The 26,652-nt window shown below is 44.1% G+C and overlaps 1 pseudogene; it reads right to left on the bottom strand.

The window, feature by feature from the left end:
* Positions 1 to 517: 517 nt before the first annotated feature.
* On the bottom strand, positions 518 to 26,652 carry LOC149746939 (uncharacterized; annotated as a pseudogene).

The following is a 26,652-nucleotide window of genomic DNA, read 5'->3' as shown; positions in this document are numbered from 1 at the left end:
TGCCAAGTGAGCGTCCTTCAAAAGAGAGCCATAGTTAAAATGGAAGCAGGCTTTTTGAGAGGATACACATTCCATAGGCAGAATGAGGTGGTTCTCAGAAGGTGCGAGCAGGCCCCAGAGTATGGGGTTGTTAGTTTTTATGGGCTGGGTAATTTCATACTAACCAATGGAAGGAATATTCTAACTATTTTAGGGAAGAGGTGGGGATTTCCAGGAATTGGGCCACTGACCACTTTTTGGTCTTTTATGGTTGGCCTCGGAACTGTCATGGTGTCTGTCATGGCGCCAGTGGGTATGTCATTTAGCATACGCTAATGTATTATAATGAGCATATAATGAGGCTCAAAGTCTGCCGGAAGTCGAATTTTCCACCATCTTGGGCCTAGTTGGTTCTAACCAGTTTTTGTCTGTATACTGTTTTTCTCAGTGGTTGTGTCCCCCTCTTCCTTCTTTTGATGACTGTGTCCTGTCCCCTTCCTGTTTCAGAAGCACCGCCAGGCTCCTGATGATGCCCACACACAGCAAGGCAGCAGGCAACCAGCAGTTTTGCAGACTGCTGGAGGGAGCACACACTGGAGAAAGTTATGACATCCTTGGTGAGGAAGAACTAGGGACTGGAGTTATATGACACTCTTCAATTTTTTGTAGTTTGTTGCATGTAATCTTGTAAGTGAACTCCAATTCTCTTTACTAAGAGTGGGCTTGCAGAAATAAGAGTCACAGATGTAGAAAACAAACTTATGGTTACCAGGGGTAACGGAGGTGGAGGGATAAATTGGGAGATTGGGACTGACATATACACACTACTATATATAAAATAGATAACTAATAAGGACCTACTGTATAGCACAGGGAACTCTACTCAATACTCTGTAATGGCCTATATGGGAAAAGAATCTAAAAAATAGTGGATATATGTATAACTGATTCACTTTGCTGTACAGCAGAAAGTAACACAACATTGTAAATCAACTATACTCCAAAAACAATTAAAAAAAAAAAAGAGTGGGTTTGGTCCATCTCAACAAATTACTTTGTTGTCATCCTGAAGTTCTAAGTTAAAGAAGCTCTCTAATTATAGACAAATTAGATGGACCACAGCTAACTGTTAAGTCAAGATTCTGCCCTTGGGGTGATCAATAATATATCAGCAGCCTCCCTTACAAAATGACTAAGGCAGCTACAAGGGTATATTACTCATAGAAAATATTCTTAAATGAAATATACCAAAACATTGGTTTCGGTATATTTTGAGTGTTGGTCTTATAAGAGTATTTATCCTACTTTTTTCCCTTTTCCAAATTATGTTCAAAGGGCAAGTTATTTTGTTTTTTGTTTTTGCGGTATGGGGGCCTCTCACTGTTGTGGCCTCTCCCGTTGCGGAGCACAGGCTCCGGACGCGCAGGCTCAGCGGCCATGGCTCACGGGCCTAGCCGCTCCGCGGCATGTGGGTTCTTCCCAGACCGGGGCACGAACCCGTGTTCCCTGCATCGGCAGGCGGACTCTCTACCACTGCGCCACCAGGGAAGCCCCCCAAAGGGCAACTATTTTTAAATGAAAACTAATAAAATAAAAAATGAAAATGAAGTTTAATCCTAAATGATTCATATTTCTTATAGTTTATAGTTGCACTATCTAACCTTGAAATATTGACCAAAAAATTACTCCTACTCCAAAAAGATAGGTTATAGAAAAACATTAGCTGGGAATTTGCCTATATAACATCATATCTGTTGAGGTTTTAGAGAACTAAGCCCCTTTTTCCCCTCCAGAGTTTAAAACCGACTGAGAGACACAAGAGTTAGTTGAAAATCAAAACTCTTTCCTTGATTCCTACTAAGGCTGGATTAGAGGATGTGGCTTTACATCTGTGACCACAGTGGACTCACATGTTGCCCCAAATTAAACTTATCTGCCTGGTCACAGGAAGAGCTGGAAAACCAAAGGCTTTCCTCTCAAGGATGGATGGTGCCCTGCAACTATACTACGTGGGGAGCAGACCAGAGGACATGTTTTCTGCAGACAGCTGGGCCAAGAGGTAAGTGAAGTCCAAAGGGGCTGAGCCATGAAGGCCCAGTTCTTATGCCCAAACAAACCAGAGGTAGAGGGCTAGAGAGAGACTGGGAATGTTACTTTAAGGAAAGCCTTCTATATGGAACTACGAGACCAGGGGAAAAGAAGAATCTCAACCCACCTGCAACATAATAAATGGTAAAAACTTCATTCAGCTAACTAAGGCTATGTGACCCTAAGAAACAGTTTTGACTATTTCCTAAACGAAATTAATAAAACTTTTGGTGTCAAGTCAATGCAAAAAAAAAAACAAAACAAAAAACAGTCATTAAACAGAAGTAGCTCTTGTATTTTGAAAAGAAATGAGTTTTCTTTTTAAAATATGCAACACTAGGGACTCCCCTGGTGGCACAGTGGATAAGAATCCACCTGCCAATGCAGTGGACATGGGTTTGATCCCTGGTCCGGGAAGATTCCACATGCTGCGGAGCAACTAAGCCCGTGCACCACCGCTACTGAGCCCACACGCCACAACTACTGAAGCCTGCACACCTAGAGCCCGTGCTCCGCAACAAGAGAAGCCACCGCAATGAGAAGCCCACGCACCACAACGAAGAGTAGGCCCTGCTCGCCACAACTCGAGAAAGCCCATGCGCAGCAACAAAGACCCAACTCAGCCAAAAATAAATAAATAAATAAAATATGCAACAATATGTTTAATTGCCTTATGCTTCTTTCATATTCCACCAGTTAAGTGTCTTGCCCATGAAAATTAGAAAAAACATTATTATGCCTAATAGAATTATTTCTCCCTTCCCTAAACACTACTTAGCCAGAAACAAAGACATAAAAACGTCTTAAAAAGAGAGTAGAGAAACTGTTGTTTGTTTTTAAAAAAGTTAATCCAGTGTGTAAAGCTAGTAAGGAAAGCCCATCCTCTTAGCTGGAGTTGCATAACCTTCAAAGAGTCCCTGGAGAGTCATAACCAGGTATGTTGATTCAACACCCACACATGCTGTGCGCAACTTCTGGCCTTCATCCAGGCTCCTCGGGACAAGGTGTCTGCGTGTGTCTGAGCGCCGCCCAGGAGATGCCGGGGAAGGAGCTATTCACGTAGGAATTTCAGCGTTCAAGCCTGTTGCACCATGGTGCCCCACTCAGGCATTAAACTAAATCCCTTTCCACATTGCAGTGCTACTGAACCTGAGGAAAAGAATCTTCCAATCAGTCACAAGCAAATATCTCTGCTTAGGAGCAAACAGAAGTCCAGGAATGAGCACAGAGTCTTCCACAGTCATCGTTGTTGGCAGCCACAAGCTGTTAGCTGGGGCCTTTCTTTACTGAAAGACCTTGAGTTTCTTTCAGCCTCTCTGTCCTTAGCTCAAAAGTACTGAGGCTGGGGTTTCCCTGGTGGCGCAGTGGTTGAGAGTCCGCCTGCCGATGCAGGGGACACGGGCTCGTGCCCCGGTCCGGGAAGATCCCACGTGCCGCGGAGCGGCTGGGCCCGTGAGCCATGGCCGCTGAGCCTGCGCGTCCGGAGCCTGTGCTCTGCCACGGGAGAGGCCACAGCAGTGAGAGGCCCGCGTTCCACAAAAAAAAAAAAAAAAAAAAAAAAAAAATACTGAGGCTGGATTCATCAGCCTGGAACTGTGTTGAAATTCTACCGTTCTTCAGTTTCTTTCTATCCAAGTATTCCTATGGAAATCCAATAAATTAAGGTGAAAATTATGTTGGTGATTGATTGCTCTGTTAATGCCAATTCAAAAACAGATGCTTGTAAGGTAGGCTTCTGTGCATGCATGTACACACACACACACACACCCCACTCACAAAGCAAGGAGCTTGAATTATTTCAATTGTTTGTTCACACAGGCCCAAATTACTCAACCTTGCACTTCATGCCGCTGCTATTGACATGTTAATTGTACCAAGTTGTTTTTAGTTCTTTCAAACTGTCCTCATCTCTCTTTAAGTGGAACAGATTTCTAAACATGGGTCCTCAAAACAGGATGTTTGAGCCAGCACTGTGCGCTCCAGGGCATGTAAGAGCTAAACACGCTGTTACGCTGAGTATGTGCCTGAAAGACCTGTGTGTGACACAGGGCAATAAATAGTGGTTGATTGAAGGAAAAAGTGCTGAAACATTGAAGGGGAATACATTTTTCATTAAATGGAATCGTATTTTGTGTGTTGTAGGACAATTACCTATTTAGGACCATATTTTTAGAAGAACATTGGATTTAGTTCCCAATTAATCTGCCACTTACTGTGTAACTTTAGGCAAGGTCCTTAAACCCTCTCTTTGAGTTTTAGTTTCTCCTCTGAATAGTGTAGATAAAACACTCACCTCAAAGGAGGTTTGTGCGCACTGAATAAGAGACTCTATGTAAAAGTGCCTGACACAGTATCTAAAATACTCAAAAGTTATCTGGATATTATCAATAAAATAATTATTTTATCATCAGAGAAATCCTTTTGAAATGCAAATAATAATCATCGCTGATTGTGTATGTGTGTGTGTGTGTGTGTGTGTGTGTGTGTGTAATTTTAAAAACTGAGTCTTATTTTAAATGTCCCCAGGTAGGAGATAGTCATCATTCTGTCACACAGGGCACCCACCACTCAGAGAGAAAACATCCCCACCTCCACATAGACACATTCAGTTCCTCTACAAGGAGCAGTCCTCCCCAACTCCCAATGCCCCAGTGTTATCTCATACTGCCTTTTCCAGTGACAGAAATCAAGGATTAAAGGACCATTTTACTCCTTCTATTTTAAGATAGCTTTTCCAGAAACCATTAAAGGTAGAAGAAAATTCTTCCCGTTTCAAAGATCTACAAAGGAGCAGCAGATTCAACGTCTCCTGCTGGAAGCTCTGCAGAGTCTTCATTTGCTGTTTCAAATATACTTTTGATTTCCCTGCTGTGGCACAAGCCTGCACAAGCTCCAGAGGGCAAGCTTCCCTCAAATAAAGTAAATGTTAAAACTTTAGCTTCCAGCCTAGAGCTGGACATACAGGGAAGGATGCAAAAAATTTAAAAGGGAAAATAAGGAACAAGCACCATGTCTAGAGTCAGTGTCCATAACTGAGACTCAGTTTCTCTTTCTGTAAGGTAAGTACAATGGCCTTCCCTGTCCCCTCTGGTTGTTGGGAGGACCACATGGCTATGAGTGGCAGCAAAGCATTATCCAAGTGGAATGCACAATTATTAACCACCATGCATGTGACAAATACTAACTGAGATCACTGTTCCAGGCACTGAGGATTCAGCATTAAATATGCCCCCGGCCAGCCAGCTTCCTAAGTAATAGTAAAGTAATTTCAGTTTGGGATGAGTACTAGGTGGGAAATAAACAAAGCAATGTAATTTAAAAAAAAAAAAAAAAAAAAAAAAAGCAGAGGGAGATGGGAGTGGCTCTACATTAGTTAGGCCTCTCAGGATGGGGATTCTGGAGCTGAGACCTGAGGGAAGGGAAGGAGCCAGCCACAAGCAGATCTGGGAGAGGAGATTTCCAGACTGAGAAGAGCATCTGCACAGGTCCTGAGATGGACATAAGCTTGCTGTTTCAGTGGAATACGAAGATGGCCAGTGTAGCTGGAACACAGTGAGCAAACCAGAGACGAAAAAAAGGTGAAGTCAGAAAATAGATGGAAGCCAGGGCATCGAGGTCACGGTAAAGATTATTTCAGAGACCTGCCAAAATGCACACGTTTCTGAGAACCTATTTAATTGCCTCAGCACATAAAAGGCACTTAATAAATATTTATATTAGTTGGATTTCCTGTGGGTAATGCCTTGGATACATCTGTGATTAACAGCCATCTAATTGACCAGGACTCTAAGCAACCGGCAGATGTACCAACAAAGCCTTTTTTAAGAGGACAGCATGCAAATTTCTTCCCAGGGAGCAGAATCCAGAGGCAGCCTCCGTATTCATCTTGAGAGAAACCTCTCCTATCCCATTGTAGATCCCAGATCCCACCAGCCCCTTGCCAAATACCAGGAACTGAGCTCAAGTTTAGTACCATATCTTCTGGGTCCAAGGCCTCAGAAACCATCCCTGGAGTAGTGGGGTAGAGGAAGGACCACCTATTCAAGGCCCCTTCTTTGCTCCTTACTAGCTATGCAAACTTGAGTGAGTTAGTTACCTAGTAATAATATAAGAAATGTTTATATAGTGCTTTATATGGGTCAGACTCTGTTTTAAGGACCTTACTGTATTAACTCATTTAATCTTCTGTTTCACCATCTGTAAAGAGAGGATAATAACAGTACTTAGATCATAGGCTGAGATGCCAGGTATAACATTTAAATACCATAAATGGTGTTCCCTTCTTCTCCTCTAAAGACTAAAATGGATTCCTCCAAAAGCCCTAGTAGAGATAAAGTATATAAAGCACCTGGCCACAGTGGGTGCTCAACATATTATAGTTATAATGATAGCAATGTTATCAATTCTCCCCAGTGAAGCAAGCCCTAGTTCATCTGAAGGGCCAAAGCCCTACTGAGCAACTTACAGAGCCAGCTATTTGGGGTACCATTTTACTGATAACTTATCTTAGAAGCTGATTGAGAGCCTGGCACAGAACAGATGCTCAGCTGAGGCACAGTTTCACTATCAGACCAGGAACGTCATTAAAAGGTAGCTATCTTACCTCAGAGAAAACACCTGAATATCAACTATAGAAAAAAAAATCTAAATTTTGTGTTGGTGGCATTCTCCAATGTTCAAACCCGTCCCTCGGTTACAGCTGGAAAATGAGGAGGAGCCTGGTGCCTGTCAGCCATGTCAGGACCCATCTCAGAGAAAGAGGGAATAGCAGTGTTACAGCCAAGCAGAAGAAAGGGTCAGGGGAGCTTGGCTCAGGCAGATGGGCCCACAACAGTGAGAATAAGCCCTGGTAATGATGGGAGGAAGTAGAAAGATCTTTCTCTCATAAGCAAAGATCTCTCAAGCAAGATGTGCCTGTGTATCAGTATATTTGTACAGTTTCAGTATACAGTAGAAATCCTGTATCCCTCCCTGGCTAGCTTCACACACAACACACCCGGGGGAATAAGAGTGGTCTCCTCCAACCGAGCTGGCCACAGCCCTCACCTTGGAAGAAGGATCCTTTGGGTATAATACCTATATCAACAAAGACCTCTGTGAAATGACTAGACTTGAGAGCCTCAACATATCCATCCATTGGCACCTACCAGTAGATAGAGGTGTATTGTCTCAGCAGATAAGCTGGCTCCTGTCTTAGGAAACTGAGAGCAGAGGTCAGAGATAGGACACAGATAAGAAAAATCTTTGTCAGTTCTAAAACAGGCCAAAAAAAAAAAAAACAACACTGAGGTTTAAGAAAAAAAATCAGAACAATGGCTGTCTGGGGGGATTGACTGGAAAGGTACATGAGGGAACTTCTGGGGACCTGGAAATTCTATATTGTGATAGGGTATAAGTTACATGGGTGGTGTATCCATTTGTCAAACTTGTGCAGCTAAGAGCTGTGCATTTTAATGTATATAAAGTTTACTTTAAAATCTGTGAAAAAAATAAGAACGGAGTGGGGAGGGAGAGGAGAGGTATACATAATCTAGAAATAGCAGCATGGAATGGGTACAGGAGCGTTCATTATACTATTCGATTTCCTTTGTATATGTTTAAAACTTTCCATAATAAAAACCCAAAACATGCCTTTGTCAGAAGAGTTACAACCAGGGGCCAGGAAGGGACGATGTGGGATGAGGGCCCATACGGTCAAAGGGCAGCATGGGGAATGTACCAGAAGTGCCCAGGGGAGGCGAGCCCTTTGTCTCCTGCACATTTCTTGTCAAATTTAGTCCTGCATGTTGCATATTCTTTGTCTTGTTGATCTGATCCTTTTCCTTTGAATTTTCTAGCCATGGAAGAGGAAGCTAACACTTTTTATGTATTTGCACAGGCCACTGTCTTAATAGTCACAAGCACTCTAAGGGGAGGGTAGAAGGTAAACGTTTAAATGTGTCCCAGGCCAGCCCTGCTCGTACCCAGTGAGAGACTTCAGGGCAGAGGGACCCACAAACCCAAATTTCTTGAGAAACCTCCACACGAAGATCATATTCCCAGAAGAGATTGTCACCAAACAAAAACTTGGGGGATGGGGATAGGTTAGTGAATAGCCTTCATGTGTAGATGGATTTCTCCACCAGAGGTGGGGCTGACACACTGAGGCCTGCAAACTCATGGAAATTAGCAGTAATGAGACATAAACAGTCAAACCTCAAAATAACATCTCTGGCCTTTAGAATCAACACAGCTCTCCTGTCAGCCTGCACCTGGCCTGTCCGGCTGGGTCCGGGAGCCAGTGGGGTTATAGGCCCCTTTTAACAGCTGCCAAGAGCACATTACTCACGGCCAGGATGTCAGCCTTTTATGTTGCCACAAGTGGCCCAGCCGTTGTTTGGGCCTGGCGAAGTCCATCGACGGTGTTTCCCAGGGCTGAAGCTTTGCGCTCTGATTTTTCCATCAGCTCCAGTTTGTCCAAGTGTCACCAGTGTACACTGAGCAAGCCCCCTCTACTCCTGCGCTGGCCTGCAGCCATGCTCACTGCCAGCCCACATCCTCCGGTCGATGGAGAGACAGGGCAAGAGGCTGAAGTTAGAACAGCAAAGGGCAACAACTTCGCTCGAAGAACTTATCCACCTTGTCAGTGCCTGGGTCCCTAATACAGTGTCAACAGCTGGGAGGTGCCAGTTGAATGCAAAAAGCCTGCAGAGAGCATACCTGTGAAATTGCAAAAAGGCCTGATTGTAATCCTTGTGTTTGAAATACACTCTTGAAATGGGTCAGTGGCTTGAGCGGATGGGTGGCTGTATTAGATGAAAAGAGTCCCACCTATATCAAGTTGGTAAGGTCCTTCCTGGCTCAGTGGGGCCTGGCAAGATTGGATTTGGGGTTAAATGCTAGTGGGGTCGTTAGTATCCGATGATGATAACTTATATTTATCGCAGTTATTTGTTTACCGTCTTTTTTCCTCCTAGACTTTAAATTCTTCAAGGAGTTTGTCTGTCTTATTCACAGCTATGTCTTTGGGATCCAGCCCAAAGAAAATCCTCAAATAAATTTTTACTGAATGAAGGGATATGTTGAATTTTGACTCTTCAAGTTACCACAGCCTCTGAGGGCCTGGCGGCACTTCACATGACACCAGGTTCCTATGGCAGGAGACATCCTTAGCTGGGTAGCCAGGAGACCTTTCTAAACCCCTTCTCCCTTTCTCTCTCCCACTATAGAGGTTGGAAGGTCTCCCTTGCAGTTAGGGGTCTGGCCAATAACACATAAGCGTGAGTCTGCTGGGTACTTCTGGGACAGAATTTGCTTCCTGATTTAAAAAACAAAAAAAAGTCAGACAAAAGAAGAGAACTTGGAGAACTTGCTGGTATTGCTCTTTCTCCCTTCTTTTTGCTCTGAATGTAGATTGAAAATCCAGACACTCTGACAGTCATCTTGCTACCAACAGTGACAAGGCTGGGGAGGAAAATGCAACTTCTAAGGTTTATAGAGCAGAAACACAAAAATAACCCAGGTCCTTAGCCTTCACTGAGTCACAGAATCATCCCTGGAACCACCTACCTCTAGCCTTCTTGTTAAGTGAGATGATACAAACATTTGTAATGTTTGAGCCACAATTAGTCTATTTTCTATTCCCTACAATCAAATACTTCATAACTGGTACTTTTCTAATTTCCACATTAGATAGATAGGACAGAGACTGTGTTTTATTCATCTTGTTATTCCCAAGTACATAGTTCTGAACCTGGTACACAGTAAGAGCTCAATAATTATTGAATGAATGAATGAATGAATGAATGAGTGAACTAACAAATCAAGAAATGAATAAGAAGTGATTCAGGAATCATTTATTGAGCTTCTATTATATACAAGGCATTGCTGGTTGCTGAGAGAGGGCTGTGATTAGAATGTATTATTTAGCTGAATATTTTAGAGGAATAGTATTCTATAACGTATTGGTTACAAACTATTGTGAACCTTGGTTCTTGCTCTTTGATTTCTGTAAATTATGGTTTTTCAAAGTGCGTGCTGTTTGCCTATTTTCTTAATGCACACATACTCATTTGCTTTTAAAGTCTGAAGGAAAGTAACTGTTCCTCTATTATGTTTATCAGTGGAACTCTTTCTATGAAATATGGAAGCTATTTTTCATCTTTGAACTAGCGAAAATTGGTTCCGCTGAGGATTGACAAACTCTGGCTGTTTGCTGACATCACTTCATTTAGAGCACTAGGATACATACTATCCATGGGTTTTCAAAATGTTTGATGTTTGGAACTTTTAAATTAAAAAAAAATGTGGAGCCTTGATCAAATGGAAAAGTTTTAAATATATCCAATACAAATTGTAATGAAGCAAAATTTATACTAGCTTACAATCAATGACCCATGAGAGGAGAAGGTCTAACATAACAAAAAGAACAGAAAAAAATGCAAATATTATGTTAATAAGTCTGGGGATTAAGTTTGTGGGAGTTATAATAAATTTTCTCTTCCTGGCATGCTGATCTTCAGCAGGGCCCAAGTGAAACAAGTGTAATGAATTTTGCATCAACAGGTGGCAACACTTGTTTGCTTTTTAAAGTGGTTCTTGATTGCATTTCAACAAATGCACTGATAGCTGGTGAAGATGAATATATTTTTTAAAGCAACCACATCTAGAAATAACATCCTCATGCAAACATAAAATGAGAACGGTGACAGAAGAAATCATAGAAACAAACAAATAAGCCTGAAACCTAGCACTACTTGAGAAAATGGCCCAAGAAACCCCAGGGACATTTCCTCAGACCAAGATTGATTCTCCGTGAGCTGAAACTACCTAGAGTCCCATGGTAGGAGAATGAATGGTCATGCAGCCTAGATCTGTGAACAACCTATTCAGGGACCAATGGATTCCTTCCCAGGATTCTTTTTTAAAAAGGGGAATACTGCGCTTCCCTGGTGGCGCAGTGGTTGAGAGTCCGCCTGCCGATGCAGGGGACACAGGTTCGTGCCCAAGTCTGGGAAGATCCCACATGCCACGGAGCGGCTGGGCCCGTGAGCCATGGCCGCTGAGCCTGCGCGTCCAGAGCCTGTGCTCTGCAACGGGAGAGGCCACAACAGTGAGAGGCCCGCGTACCGCAAAAAAAAAATTAAAAAATAAAAAGGGGAGTACGTATAGCCATTAAAAATTTTAAGTTTGGAGTACCAGCCAAGTCATGGAAATGCATATGTGGAATAAAGTTAAGTGAAAAAAGCAGAACATGAAACTATGTATACACAGATTACAGCTTTGCAGAAACTCACGTGCATACGCTGACAGTGATGGAAGAGAATCTAGAGGCATGTCAATGGTTTTATGTTGAGCTAGCCAGTTCTTTTTCCTTTTCCTTTCTTCCTTTTGGAAGTTGTTTAGATTCATGATATAAGAAAAAAGAAAAACCCTAGCACTAAAACCATCCATGGTACCCTGAAAGATTTGTCACGCTTTCTTATGGGGCTCATGGAGGTTGGAGGGCCCAGAGAGCTCATGTCAAGAAAGCAGGGAAGCATGAAGACAAGGATGCTTTTGTTGCCCCTGAAAACTCTGAGGAGAGTGTTCCCCTCGCTTGGCAGGCCTCGCACCTTGCCTCCTCAGACTGCAGTTTGGACAGCAGGGAGAACCCTTGTCTGTTTGTGAACAAAGGCTGATTGCTTCCATTGTCAATAAACAAACATTATCTGCTTCTGTTTCTCTGCTAAATTGAATTTCTGCGTACCCTATCTGGTTATATAAAGGCTTTATGTACACAGGAAAAAGAAATGACAAGGTTGTGTAAGCAGGCAGCCCTGGGTAGAGTTGTGACGTTAGTACAGTTTTATTTCTTGGGGATCCTTGCTTCTTTTATGCATACTTTTCTCCCCTTCCAAAAGCCCAGGTGGCTCATGAAGCCACTATTTTCATCTTTCATCAACCTATTCAGGAGCCAATGGATTCCTTCCCAGGATTCTGTTTTAAAAAAAAGGGGGGCAGGGGGTGGAGATAGACAAAGGAATGAATCATTATAGACTGAATTTTGGGCATGGAGGTAGGGTTTATATTTGGGAATGAGAACTTTAAATCATACTATGTAGACAACTGTCCTTGTAAAAGCTAGAAAAGAGGAAGAAAGAGTTTAATTTACTGGCTCAAGGTCAAATGACTAAAAAGAGGGAAAGTCAGCATTAGAAGTGAGGTCTGTAGAAAGCGGTAGGTGTAGTGAGAGGCTGCAAGAGTTCAGGGGAATGGGGGTGAACCCAGCTTTCTTTTCCCATAGGAGAGTAGAATCTGTGATGGTTTCCTCCAACGGCTGAGCCCTGTGGCCACAAAATGCCTCATGATTGTTGCTGGTGGGTGACACAGTGTGATGCCAATCAGAAGGAAGAGGACAAAATCCTCCAGTTTTTTTTTTGTTTGTTTTTTTTGTGGTACGAGGGCCTCTCACTGTTGTGGCCTCTCCCATTGCGGAGCACAGGCTCCAGAAGCGCAGGCTCAGCGGCCATGGCTCACGGGCCCAGCCGCTCTGCGGCATGTGGGATCTTCCCGGACCGGGGCACGAACCCGCGTCCCCTGCATCGGCAGGCAGACTCTCAACCACTGCGCCACCAGGGAAGCCCGAATCCTCCAGTTTTGATACAGTGGAGAGGGACAAGGAAAGAGACCAGGAGAGAAACTACTTGTACCAATTTTTCAAAGCTAGAGTCCACTGGTAGGTTGTCCTGCAATGAGAATCATGTTGCCAAAGCTTCCAAAGTTTCCAAACCTTCTCCAGGGTAGCCACAAGAAGGTCAGATTGGCTGGACAGAGTGGGTGCTCTTCAAAGACCACCATCCATCAGATTCTGATTGCCATCTCTCCCTGTGCACCAGGCTGCCATAGCTCTCCTGACAATCCCTAAGACAAAGTTTTTAATCCATCTTTTGGCTCAATAATCCTAATTTTTCTGGCAGGCTTAAGGTTAGTAGTCATTTATCTTTCAGTTAAAAACTACAAAATAAAACATCCAGACCTGCAGTATCACAAGGCATAAAAAGACACTTTTTGAAAATTTAAAGAGCAATACACGAATATTCTGCAAAAAATTCATGGGCTTTCTCGAGATCATTGAGCAGATTGGCAGCAGAACTGTACTGTATGCTTCACTCATTCATTTATCTGAGGGACCCAGGTTTTGAGGAAATAGTGATATAAAATCCTTAGCAATTTACGCTATAGAAGGCAGCCCCCATAGCATTCAATGTCAAGAATCTAAACTCATTCAAATGCCTCTAATTTTAAGGAGTTTTTTTTCAGTTCTCCTTTCCATATGAAATTTGTATTGTTGTTGGCCCAAACACCACTTTTTGATTGCCCTTGCTGCTTGCTGAGAATGCAGTCTCTAAAGCACTCTGTTTAATCTTTGAATCAGCTCAGGAAGATGGAATTACCATCCCTGGAAAACTGCAGTTTTGTTTCAAGAAACTCACTGCAGCTGCAACAATAAGATGGAAATGTGACTGGCCTGGAGGAGGAGAGGATTAAAGGTATGGGATTAAGAAAGCCTTGCTTGCCCCAGTGAATAGAATGATCACATAAATCACAGGCTAACTTTGGCTCCACGCAGCTCGTATTGAAGTATGTCGTGTCACAGACTCCCCATAATTAGGATTTGTCATCTTGAGCATCAGGATGGAGGACGCAGATGCCAAAGAGGGGCCAGAGGGAGAACAGAGGATGAGGAGGAAATGAATAATTTTGGTGATGGTGACTACTATTTTGATAGGAACCAGAATGTCTGTAAGATTTCAAGAACCATGTACAAGGGCAAGAGCTGTTGGAAATGTGCCTTCCAACTTCAAAATGTGCCTAACCATAAGAACGCTGATAAGCACCGGGGGAAGAGCAGCTGGAACTCTGCAGGCTGCTTGTGTTTCCTTTCTTGATATTTATTCCGAGATCACATTTGCAGCTGCCTTTATCTGCTCCTTAGAAGTTCTTATATTTGGGGAATCATTAATTGTAAGATAAATACCTACTCACTGACATGGAAATGTAATATATCAGCCAGCTACAGAACTAGTTGTCTGCTAATGCATCTATAGTGAATCTGGAACTTTCCACCCTACCCAGGATGTCATTTATGGAGACTCAAGTTTACGCACCTCATGTTGCCTCCACATTAGTGCCCTAGGCTAAGACACTAAAAATAATGCTCTTTTCAAGAGAAAATTTTTTAAATTATGTTACCCAGTAATATGGATGGGGACATGAGAAGAGGTTTTTGAATAAGAGCCAGCCCTGAAGGAATGACCAGCAGAGAAGAAATAACATTGTGAATACAGTTGTAAGAGCAAGGTTGTTGAGAAGTAAGGTGTAGCCTGATCTTGTTAAAATGGGGTCAACACGTGTTGGGATTTGGGGCAACACAGGAAGAAGTTCGAGGACAGAGGTGAAACCGTGAGGAAACTGACCCCAGGATATCTAAGGCACAGTGTCTCAGGATGCAGCAAGCTGAGGTGTGGTCAGTACCAGTTCTGTAGCTGGCTAATAAATTACATTCCCATGTGAGCGAGTATCGACCAAACCAGTAGGTAAGGCAAGGTGCCGAGAGGATCCGGGCAGCAGCCGTGGGTAGTAGTGTGGGTGATCTACAGGGGTCACTGGACCAGAATCCAGACCAGGCTGTCTAAGGGCCACGGCCAAGCAAAATGAAGTTCATGGTGTGCCCCAGGTATATACAGAACCAGAATTTCAAGGCTGGGTAAGCAAGCAGCTATCGAGCTGAAATCAGGACATCTAGATAGGCCCAGTTCTTAGAGAGTGAGGGTGATGACACTTCCACTTTGGGGCTACATTAAGGCCCGGGCTCAGCCTCTGAGTGTGAGCTCCTGCTGATATTTCAACTTCATTCCAAATCACACTGGAAGGCAGGGCTGAGGCTGCCTGTTTCTTTCATGTCCTGGTCAGGTTTAGACCAGATGTTGGCCCTGTAGTAGACAAATGCCATTTGTCTGCCCAACAGTCCTTACTTTGGGAATGACTTCTCCATGACTCAATGTGATTTGGGTACTGCCCTCCCCAGTGCACATGGGTGGGAATGTGACTCAGGTCTGGCCAATCAGATCACTTCATTCCCCCTACCACACCGATTTCTCCAGAGATAGCATATGGCACCAGCTGACCCATCTCTTCTATTGAAGGTCTTCTCCTAATACTGGCATTTACTGAGTACTTACCATGCGCCAGGAACTGCTCTAAAATGCTTCAGATGCATTTAATCCTCATATCGATTCAATAAGGTAATGCTGTTATCTCCCCTTTACAGATAAAGGAACTGAGATAAGTATAGAGTAATTTGTCTAAGATCACACAGTCTGTCTCTAGGTGGCAGAGACAGACTATATAATTAGGCAGTTTTGTCCCAGAGTTTAAGCTACTGATGTGCAAGGGAAAACACACTTGCTTCCACTGGGATTGTAAACTTACAAGGACTATGTAAACTGGAGATACAAATGACCATCTTCCCAGGCCTCATGATGGGAGTTGTCTGCAGTAGAGGAGAATGAGGCTTTACATCATGAGTAGGAGAGAGAAAAAGAGAGAGAGAGATTGAAAAGAGGCTCTCATCATGTGGCTTGAGTTCCTGGATCTAGGTGTGCCTGAAGCTGTTCAACCCATGGACTTTGCAGTTACAGGGACCAGGAAACGCCCTTTATTGCTTAAGCTAGTTAGAGTCAGGTTTTTGTCGTTTGCAAATAAGAGTCCTGACTAACACAGGCTTGTCTGTAGGGTACTTCCGTATGCACTGGGAGGATTGGGGAAGTTGAGAACAGAAGAGATGAGTCAGGATGTTAAAAACACGTTGGCATCCTATGACATTTGTACAATTGCTATGGCATTCCGTGGCTCCAGTTGTGTGCCCTGCCTCAGGGATGGTCTATAAACATACTGACTATCCCTCCCCAGATATAGTCCACTGAACCCTGGAGAGAGGTCTAAAGTTAAAGCAATATGGGGCTATCACCTCATGAGGAGAAAATGTTTGATCTGCCTTATCAATGCCTGGGTTTATAGCACACTGCAAATAACCTGTAGAAAGCTGGTTGAACACATAAAGGCCACACCTGTGAAACTATAAAAAGCGAGATAATTGCAATGCTTGTGCTTTGCAATACACTTACATGCCTCCTTTTAAAAGGTTGGGGGATTGGGTGATTGGTTGGTGGGTCCCTCAGGAATAGCTAGTATGTTTTATACTTGTTCCACATTTGACTAGTTAAATGTGTCCTTTCTAGGTTCCTGGGCTTACAGAGAAGTGGGCCTTGCTGTGGTTTGGTCTTGGGGCTAATACAAGTGAAACTCTTACAACAGCGTCTGGGCACATAGTAAGTGCTCATTAATCTTTGGTTTTCCAACAACTTCAGTATCTGGTATTACTTTTCTAATGAACAGATTATGTGGTAGAATGAGTGGGGAAGGGTTTAACAGCTGGATGAACTATTGAAAGTCTCTAATCAATACTCCCACACATGGACAAGTCTTAGAGCTGGAAAGGTTTTTAATTCAAAGATCAGAACTGGAGAAACCGAGGTTAAGTGAATGCCCAGGTCACAGAGCTGATGAGTAACTACGGTAATTAAAAGATCAGGCTACCACAATTAAATTATGACAGCCTCTCAGTTTACATTGACAATGAGAACAATTAAATCCCTCTACTTTTTGAGTGTGGTATAATCCAATCTTTAACATCTGAATTAATTATCACCTTTTTCCCTGTCATCAAATGAACTAGTTTGGAAATCAGAAAGTGCTTGGTCAGCAAGAAACTGTAGAAAGTTGTAGCTGAAAGGAACTTTAGAAATCAAATAGGGATGGGAAGGCAGGGTTAAACAGATATCTCTCCTGTAGGACCCCTCAGTGCTAACATGACTTTTGATTGTCCAGTAGGGAATCTTGTATACACCTTTCTCAAGTTTATTTGACAATGGAATCGTTTTCCTCAGGAAAATTGTTAAAATCTTGCGGTGTCCCGAGTCCCTGAGTAGGCACACGTTTTATTCTATAAATCCTAATTATTTTCCTGCTAGCTGAGGCCCAGAGAGACAGAACCTTCATTTTCTGTTCAGTGCACTCCAACTCCCCTCACGACTGGGGTTTCTGACCTCTAGATCCCTCCCATTCTTTCAGCGTATGGGGGAGAAGTCAGAAATTGCAGCTGCCGCCCCAGGCCCCCAAACTCCCCTCCCCACTGCAGCTTTGAATTCCCTCCACGTGTAATTATAAAGTATGTGTTCAGTTATTTACTTTCCCTGTTCCATGCAGAGTGTGTTACTGAATAATACGGCTCACAAGTAAGCCCAGCTTTCCTGCTGCAAGGTCTGAATTAAAAAGTTTACAACGCTGTATCATCCCAGTTTAAAAAGAAACCACTACTTATATAGTTTTCTTTAAAAAAATAGAAACAAAAGTTCTCTGTCCTCTCAGAAATGCAAACAACATTGTAAAATTAAGACTTTTACATGGATTTTGTTGTTTCTGACGGCCCTAAATTGCCTCATTTAGAGAGGTAGAAAATACAATGCCTATGTTTCTTGAATTTCCAGGAACCGAGCCTGGCAGCTGGTTCACAGTTGTCTTTTAGAGTATGAAAGCAAGAAAAATTATAACCAAAGTGGTGTCAATTTGCTCTATTTATCTTGGGAATTAACTTTAAAGCTTAATTGTCAGAGACAGTGACCTCTATACTCATGCAAATCCCCAGGGCATTACAAAAGCGGACTACTAGAGGGGAATGTGAATGCCTTTACGGGGTGAATCGGCCTACACAGCGCCTGAAGGAAAACGCTCAGCCCAGGAGAGAAGGAGTTGACGCCACAAGTTTTGTACTCATTTCCCAGCACTCGGATCTGGTTCCTAATCGGCTGCTTCTCTCTGACCTGTGTTTCTGCCCCTGAGCTGGTCTCACAATTGCCCATGGATGTGCCTGGTCACAGAGAGACATATCTTAAAATGAGCTGAGCTGGGGTCCACCGAGGAGCCCCATTCAGCTTCTGAAGGCCCCTTAGGAGGTAGTGCAGGGGCTGGGTGGATAAAGTTCTACTTACTTAGGAGAGTTCCTGGGAAGGGTTTTGTCTGGAAACTTTCCCTTAATCTGGCAGAATTTGGAACAAATGTTTGGCTGAAACCGTATACTATCAAATTAATAGGACAATTGTAGGATAGAGAACAATAAGTCAGAAAACAAAAACACAAGCATACAGCTCCTAAAGTCTACCTTACGGAAGAAGTACGATGCTGAAAAAGTCCACATGGTCCTTGGTGGAATAACCATCCTCACCCCCAGCCTGCCCCAGCCTGATCCATCTTGCACATATTTAACTTAAAAAAAAAAGAGGAGTAAATCATCTGAGCAAATAATGCCCAGGCCTCAGCTATGGTCAGTGGTAAACCCAGATACTCAGCAGATAGCATCACTTGTAATGAGGTAACAGCGAACAGCCAGGAGAGGCAGTGGGTTTTGGTAAAAAACCTTTTATAAGTATAAAAAAATTTGTTGACTGGCCCTGCCCTAAATCATTGCCGCGTAGGAGAGGAACCCTTCAGAACAAAAACAATAACACTGAACTAGATTACACGCTAGTATATACAACGATCCCCTCTCCTGGAATCACCACAAGTTCAGAGCTGGGAACCATGGTTAAGTGCTTTCTTTTACTCTGAAAAACGGAGCTCATTAACTGACTTAGCCTCGACTTGCTCTGGGAATGTTGTTCCCTGGGACCAAATCACAACTTCAGGGATGAAGACATAGGTGGAGACTTGCGTTTAGCAAACCACATTAGTCAAATCAATTCTGCTGATCATTGGAATATCAGATAAGGCAGCCAGATCACTCTGATGAGTGGATCTCAGGATGGTATAAATAGGCCTCTGGGATACTTAGCTCCTCACTAACAGGGGGAAGTGGGAGAGGACATTTGAGACTCAGAGTTTACCTTCCCAAATCGGGAGCAAGTGAGACGCCAATGAAAGGGAAAGAAATAAGACAGAAAATATAGTCAGTAGAAAAACAGCTTTTGTGATTTGGCTTTTGAGTTTTTCTGAGAAAAACCAGATAGCAGGGAGAAATCCTTGCTGGTTTCCAAGGTTTGCCTATTCTAAATTATTCCAACACAACGTTTTAGATCACTTGTTCTCAAACAGCCAATTTAAGGACCCATGAAGGCCAGTCACCAGGGGACAGCTTTAAATATCTCGATACCCAGATCCACCTATAAAGAAAGTCTAGTATATGACCAGGGTTCTTAATGCATTAGAGGAAAATGATTAAATGGGTCTCTAAGGAAACAATGTTAAAATTGTTACAATGCAGATTCTCATTCAGTAGGTCTGGCTGCATTTCTAACCAGCCCCCAGGTCAGGCCAAAGCTGCTGGTCCTCCAACCACATTTTGAAAAGCTAAGTCTTGGAGGATGGCTGAGGCTGGAGTTCTGGTACTTGTAGAATTGGTATGGCAAAACAGGCTGCTGGGATAAAATCAACATCTTTTCCTGGAGGAAAATTCTACCTTCAGCCTAGAGATTGTGAGGTATAACAGAAAGAGCCCCTTCTGAAATCAGTAGTCCCAGCTCTGGGCTGTGCAAAAGTCAGCAGCTTGAGAAAATTACTTTCCTCCTGAGCCTCTGTGACCACACAGGTAAAATGACAGGACTGAATTATGTTGTCTCTAGAATACTTTCTCATTCCGTGATCCTAAATCCTTTAACCCGTGTACATAGAATAGGGTCAAACCAATTTAGGTGGCCTTTTCTAACTTTGCAGGTTATTAGTTACTGTATTTTAAGGAATCGGCATGAGTATCATACATCCTTTTGGTATGTTTGCTGTAAAACATGCATGTCCTTCCTATATATCAATTGTATACATTACTATTTAGACACGTAGTTACACCCTAAAGGGGGGAAGTACATTTGTATGTGGGGGGTTGATAAAAGAAAAAGCTATTGTATACAGACTGAAAAACATTATCCTTTATTTTTAAAATATTGTAAGAGCTGGTATAAACAAGTCATAGCTTACAGATGTGTATAAAAGCTGCACGAATTATGCACATTTACTATTTGGAGGAAAAAAAAACTTGGTTTTAAAAATTGTTTGGACTGTATGTTTTTTTCCTTTTTAGCAGGGTGGGGAGCCAAAGGAATTGAATTACAGGGTAGAATATAAAATACCTCCTTCAAGGAAATAAATGTGTAATAGGAACTATCTAGCCAGTTCTCTCAGGCATGGGAATCCCCCAGGGCTCGTGTAAATGTGTGTAAGTATGTCCTCAGTGTCACTCCAGATGTTTCTGCAGGGAAAGAATCCTCCTCCCCACACATTGGCATTAACGCCGTGCATGTAACCTCCATACTCAGAATTGCTCGTAGCCAAGCAGCATCCTGAAGGAGGACCCCAAGTGAGAATGGAGATACACAGGCCCTTCCCACCCACCTCTCTCTATACCTAGAAAGTCATGTTTGTTGCTAAGTATCCTCCTAGGCTTGGAGGGGTGAATAGAGCCTGTAGTAACAGAGGATAAGGCCCAGAAGCAAAGTTAACCAGGCTGAGAGGTCAGGCCAGGACAACTTTAAATGGTAATTAAGTCTTTCCACACTTATCTTTGGATATTGTCCTTGGGCTCTAGCTGAGCAGGGCCTTCTCTGCTATGTGAGGGTCCGCTTGTAGTTTTGACTCTGCCCCTCAGGGCAACCTGAGCTGCACATTTTTGCTGCAGCCTCGGGCTGTCAGGGCTGTAAAAAAGCAGACCCTAACTTCTACAGTTACCCCCCACGCCTGCTTTATATGGTGACAGGGCTAGGAGGAATCCAGGGCTTCCACTTTTCCTCTAGTGTGTTCTGTCTCATTTCTCATCCCATGTGCCAAGGGAAAAAAATGAAGTACTCCTGCAGAACGCCCACTCACGTGGCCTGCCTGACACCCAGGGCCCAGCCCACAAAGGGAATGCTGCCATGTGGTACCAGTGGTATTCCCCACGATGTCCCCAGGCAGGCTCCTAACACCACTTGTCTCCCAACCTCACCCACCTTTGTTCACACCTCCCCACTCTAAGCAGAAAGTCACATACCAGCAGCCACAACCAAGAGTAAGTAAGTAGTGGCAGTACGCTGAGGGGCTCCAAAGCATAATCCTGCCACTGTGTGTGGTGCTTAAAACCATGAAAGCAGCAAAGGGGACAGGGAATGTTATCCAGAACCAGTGACAGTGATTATGGTGCCAACACATGTAAGATTACAAATATAAAGGATCAAGCATCAGATCAAGACATTCTGTGGCAGAGACTCTTGGTCATCCCCCCAATATCCATTCTCTCCTTCTTCTTTAATAATAGAAGCCTGAACTTTAGCCAGGCATACAGCCACCCAGAGTAAAGACTACTTTTCCCAACTTCCCTTGCAGCTGGTTATGGCTGTGTGACTACGCTCTGGTTCTCTGGAATCTCCTTTAAAGAGTGGGGGCATGTCTCCCTCGCTGCTGGCTGGAATGCAGCCATCTTGGACGGTAAGGTGAAAGTCATTTCTTGAAGTTGGTGGAACAATAAGACAGAAGGAGCCCAAGTACCTGATAATCAAGGAGCTAGACACCATATTGACTATGGCTTGCCTATGTTTATGTGAGAGATAAAATAACTTCTCTGTGGTTTAAATCCATGTTATTTTGTATTTTCTGATACTCACAGCTCAACTGTATTCTAACTGATACAATCTCCTTCCCGGTAAGACCTCATGGGATGTTAATGACATCTCAAAATTAATTGCATCATTGTTTCATTAAAGAGTAACATCCAGGGGCTTCCCTGGTGGCGCAGTGGTTGAGAGGCCTCCTGCGATGCAGGGGACACGGGTTCGTGCCCTGGTTCGGGAGGATCCCACATGCCGCGGAGCGGCTGGGCCCGTGCGCCATGGCCGCTGAGCCTGCGCGTCCGGAGCCTGTGCTCCGCAGCAGGAGAGGCCACAACAGTGAGAGGCCCGCGTACCGCAAAAAAAAAAAAAAAGAGTAACATACAAAATAATAGCTTTGAAGCCTAAAAAATCTGTTCATCATAGATCTACTCCATGTATTCTCTAATTGTGATAAAATAAAACAACAGAGTACCATTACCAGAGTAATGCCCAGTACAATATTCCTATTTTTTAGTATCAACAGTAAAAATAAGTCTTGATAAAAGTCTTACTGTCAAGGCAGATGACTTTTTCTCTAGAAATACTTGTTGCAGTGACTTAATTTTTGTACTCTTGACAACTAGATACTAGACACTGGGTCAAATTTCTTCCCCTCAGTTTTCTCTCCAAATCCTTGAAGGGGTGACAAGAGTAATTTTGTGCTAAAGAGGTTATGTTAATGGGCAAGAAAAAATCATAACTTTGCATTGATATGCATTCGTGTCATTTAACCCTCAGAATATTCTTAATTTGCAGATTCAGAAACTGAGGCTCCAACCAGTGGCATGACTTATTCAAGATAATAAACTATTAACTAGGTACATTAGATCCAGGCTTTCTAATTCATACTATATCATAATTGACTATTTACTTGTTTATCTCCCCACTAGACTATAGCTCCTTATCCATTGTTGTATCCCTAGCACCTGCCACGGGGCCAACCATACTAAACATCCTCAATAAATACATGTTAAATGAATTAACAAGTCTAAAGTCCCACTCTGCCATTGCTCCCTTGCTCTGCAAGCGTTCTACAAACCAACACTCCTCATGTATTACAGGTCATTCCCAGGTCATATGGCCTGTCAAGAGAATGTGGTCAAGGATGAGACAGAGGGGAACAGGATGGGTGAACACACCCATATGACACACTCGTGTTCTCCTTCACACTCTCCTGGGCCTGGGTGGGCCCACCACATAGGGCATTTGGATGTGTGTCTCACAGCCTGGGAGACAACTTGCACTCTGTGTACTTTCCCAGGGAAAGGAAAAGGCAGGCATGGTCTAACATGCTAGAAACGTGGCTGCCTGGTGTCCTGACATCATAGCATCCACCCAGTCTGATTCCTGGAGGCAGGTCCACTTGCCAGGCATGGGCTGGGGAGGGTGTAGAGGGGGAGAACGTGGGAAGAAGCGTTGAACGCCGTAAAAATGGAGTATGTGGCTAAGACATGCAGTGTGACCAGGCACTGTGACACAGTGCAGAGCGGAAGAGTAGAATGGGGTCTTTCAGCTTCTCACATCGGTTTGTCTCCAGATCCATTGAAGCTGTCTGTGTTTTGTGCTTAGAGGCAAAGATAAAGAGCTCATCACTTCTTGTAAGACCTGGATTCCCTGAAGCAAACTGGATCTGAGCTGGTCCTGCTCCAAGTTCTCCCAGGGAACAATGAGGATGGAGCCAACCTAGCTGTCTGCCACTTCTTTTACCCCTCCCTCCAGCAAGGGTGCCAGAGGAAGAAGGGTGTTTTTCTTTCTGTGGCTCCTTACAGAGTCAGGAGGTGAAAACAGGCTTGAGTGAGCTATGGTCACCAATCATAAGGCTCTACAGCTAAATTATCACCTGGCATGATGGAAATAACATTATTGTAAAATGTCGTCATGACATTAAGGTCTTCCAGTTGGAAAGCCAAAAGTTAAGCCTGTGTGCTGGCTTTCATTTTCCAATAAATGAGCTGCTCAAACACTGACTTTCTCTCCTTGACTTGTAAAAATGACTTTAAAATGTAAGAGAAAGTTCAGTAAATGTTTTAAAGATTGCTATTAAGTACAAATACGTTAACAATTTAACAAAACCAGAGGAAACCAACCTTAAAATCCCACCTTCCTTGCCCTTGGCCCCACCCCAAGTCAGGATGAAAGTTCAGGGTCTCAAACAATAAAACAGTTGTCTAGTACCTGGTACATAGTAGACACTCAAAAATATTTGGTGACAAGGAATCCTATGTGCCTTATGAATTGGCACCTCACAGACTTTTTAGAGCGTTTGATGACTTGGCTTAGATTCAAGAATAGTGTATTAATGTTCTGGGGAATATTCACAGGCAAACAGCTACAGGGATATACATTTTCCTTTGTTAAAACTTGTATCTGCATTCAAATACTGGCCTTGGCATTTCTTAAGTGCTGGCTGCTTTGAATGTTACTATGTCAAACCATCTGCACTGGAAAGCAAAATCCTGTTAAGAAATATGATCACAGGTTGTAAAGAGATTATCATGTTCCTGACCATTATACATTTTATATTTTGAAAATCCCCATAAGGAAAGGTCATACTAAAGTGGCAACTCTTTGTCAAAGTGGAGCTGAGTACTCTTAGACAATTTATGACTAGGGTAACATGAAAATTCATTTTTGTTTGCGTGCATGTTCAGTGGCTTCCCTGCAGTGGCACACTAAAATGAAACTTTTCTTTTGACTGCAAATAGAAGACAAGAGGCTTCCAGTTAGTCCCAATATTTAAGCATCTCGCCACTGCTTAAGAGGCAGCGCCTTCCACCGTTCTCACTGTCCTACAATGAGAAAATCTCGGTGGGAAGCAAATGGTCCAGTGGAGGCAGCTCTTTGCCTGGCTGGGGACAGAAGTTCGAGTCAAGGTTCTAAAGAGAAAGTGCAAAGTGAAAGCTTAAGGGAGGCTGATTTGGTATAAGAAAACTAGAAAGTGCGAGTCTTCATTCGGAGTTTTCACTCTGTGAGGGGGAACAACAGATTTTGTACAACCAAGTGACAGTTAAGGGGATTTAACCCAATCCTAACGTGACAAATCCGCAGGTTGAGGATCACAACGCTAACGTCTGGGTACACCTGACCTCGGGAACCTGGTCAGTTCCGGACAGCTGGATGCAAGATGGGAGCCAGCGCGCAGCAGAGGCCCTGAGCAAACGTGCGTGTCAGTTTCAGGTGTCCGAAGATCTCCCTATGCAGCCTCAGGGAAATCCAAGGGCTCAGAGACTTTGAGCCCGGGTCCAAACACATCCCGCCCGCCGATTGTGACACTCCCACACCCCTGGCACCGAGCACTCTGACTCAGTGCAGGGAGGGCAGGTAAGGTGCGGGCTGTGTATGTCAAGGTGTGTGTGGAAGTGTATTGAGTAGACACAGAGTCCCTAGCATGTGATGAAAACAGGAAGAGAATAACATCAACCTGGGCGAAGAAGGCGGTCGCAGTCAGGAACTTTAAAATGGGGTGCGTTGCTCCTGTTTGGTCCTAGCAGGGATATTCCCTGAAATCACATCAAATCCAGTATTAGATTATAATAATAACAAAAAGAAAAAACTGACCATGAAAGGGGAAGGCATCCGTACCGCTTTCTCTTCCTTGCTCTCCTGCATGCACCTGGGCATTATCTCAGCACTGTCTCCAAGGACTCGGGAGGTGCCTCCGAAAAAGTCAGATGAATGAGGGAATGAATGAATGAGCGAATGAGTGAATGAGCTGCCCTAGGCCAGACATTTACACGGGCATTCAGTGGAGAGAAAGGAAAGAAGGGAAGGAGGGAATAAGGGAGGGAGAGAGCCGGAAAGACTAATCGCGCACACAGGCGATTGCCCCCCAAAAGTCAATTTTATCTAGGTCAAACTTTAGTTTGATCTAGGTCAAACTAAAGTTTGAGTGGTTCTCAAACTTTAGCGTGCATCCGAATCACCTGGAGGGCTTGTTCAAACACAGATCGTCGGGCCCCACTCCTACAGTGTCTGACCCAGCAGATGGGACCAGAGAATCTGCATTTCTAACAGGTTCCAGAAGTTGCTGATGCTGCTGGACCACATCTGACGACGGTAACTCTGGACCGATTCCACAGTCCCAGAGAAACGACCTCTGCATCTAAAAATGGAAACTCCAAGGCAATCCAAGGCCCGGCATTTTAAAAACACACCGCAGACAACAGAGCAGAGCTGCTCGGCTCCAGCCAGCTCACTGCCGCGTAGGAAAAGGAGCTCACTGGAAATCAAGATTTTCGTTAGAATTTTCCCAATGGTTAAGAATTCGCACGTAGTTTTTTGTTTTGTTTTGTTTTAAGTGAAAACCAAATAAAAATAGGTTTGCAGTCTTTTCTGAGGATGCTCTTGGCGCAGCCCGAGGGCTGGGCCAGTCCCACGCTGCCTAGGTGGAACTGCCCCAGAGGAGCACCATCCGCAGGGCTCTCCTCCTGGGAGGCGCCTGGGTCTTGTCCTCGGCAGCGGAAACCTCTTGTAAACCCGGTCTTCCTAGTCATTGACACCAGTGGGCTCCGTTCGAAGCGCACCGTGAGCTGGAAGCTGTCCTTTGTCGCGGGAGCATAGGGAGTGACTTGGCTCTCTCTGGCGAGGCCAACAGCGGTAGATCTGCTTCCCTGGGGCACTGAAGGCGAAAGCGAGTCGTTCCCTCGCGCACCCTGGGAGCCCTCGTCCAGCACGTGCCGGAGCCCGCCCGCCGCTGCTGCCGCCTGCCGCCCCGAGACCTCTCGGGACTCAGGGCGGGTGAAGGCGCAGGGCCGCTCTCCTGCTCGCGAGGGGCTGACGGACCGCCGGGCGGCCTCGTGTGGGCCTTGCCGCGGCGGCGGCCGACGACCTCCCCCGGGAAAGCCAAACTCGGACGGGACCCGGGCTCACGGCAGGGGCTGCCCCCAGGCATGCCCAC

This window comes from Delphinapterus leucas, chromosome 17 (assembly GCF_059928025.1).
Source record: "Delphinapterus leucas isolate spDelLeu-1000000601 "Yukka" chromosome 17, BTC_Dleu_Yukka2, whole genome shotgun sequence".
Taxonomy (NCBI): Eukaryota; Metazoa; Chordata; class Mammalia; order Artiodactyla; family Monodontidae; genus Delphinapterus; species Delphinapterus leucas.
The sequence above is the reverse complement of the archived record's forward strand: the minus strand, read 5'-3'. Positions and strand labels throughout refer to the sequence as shown.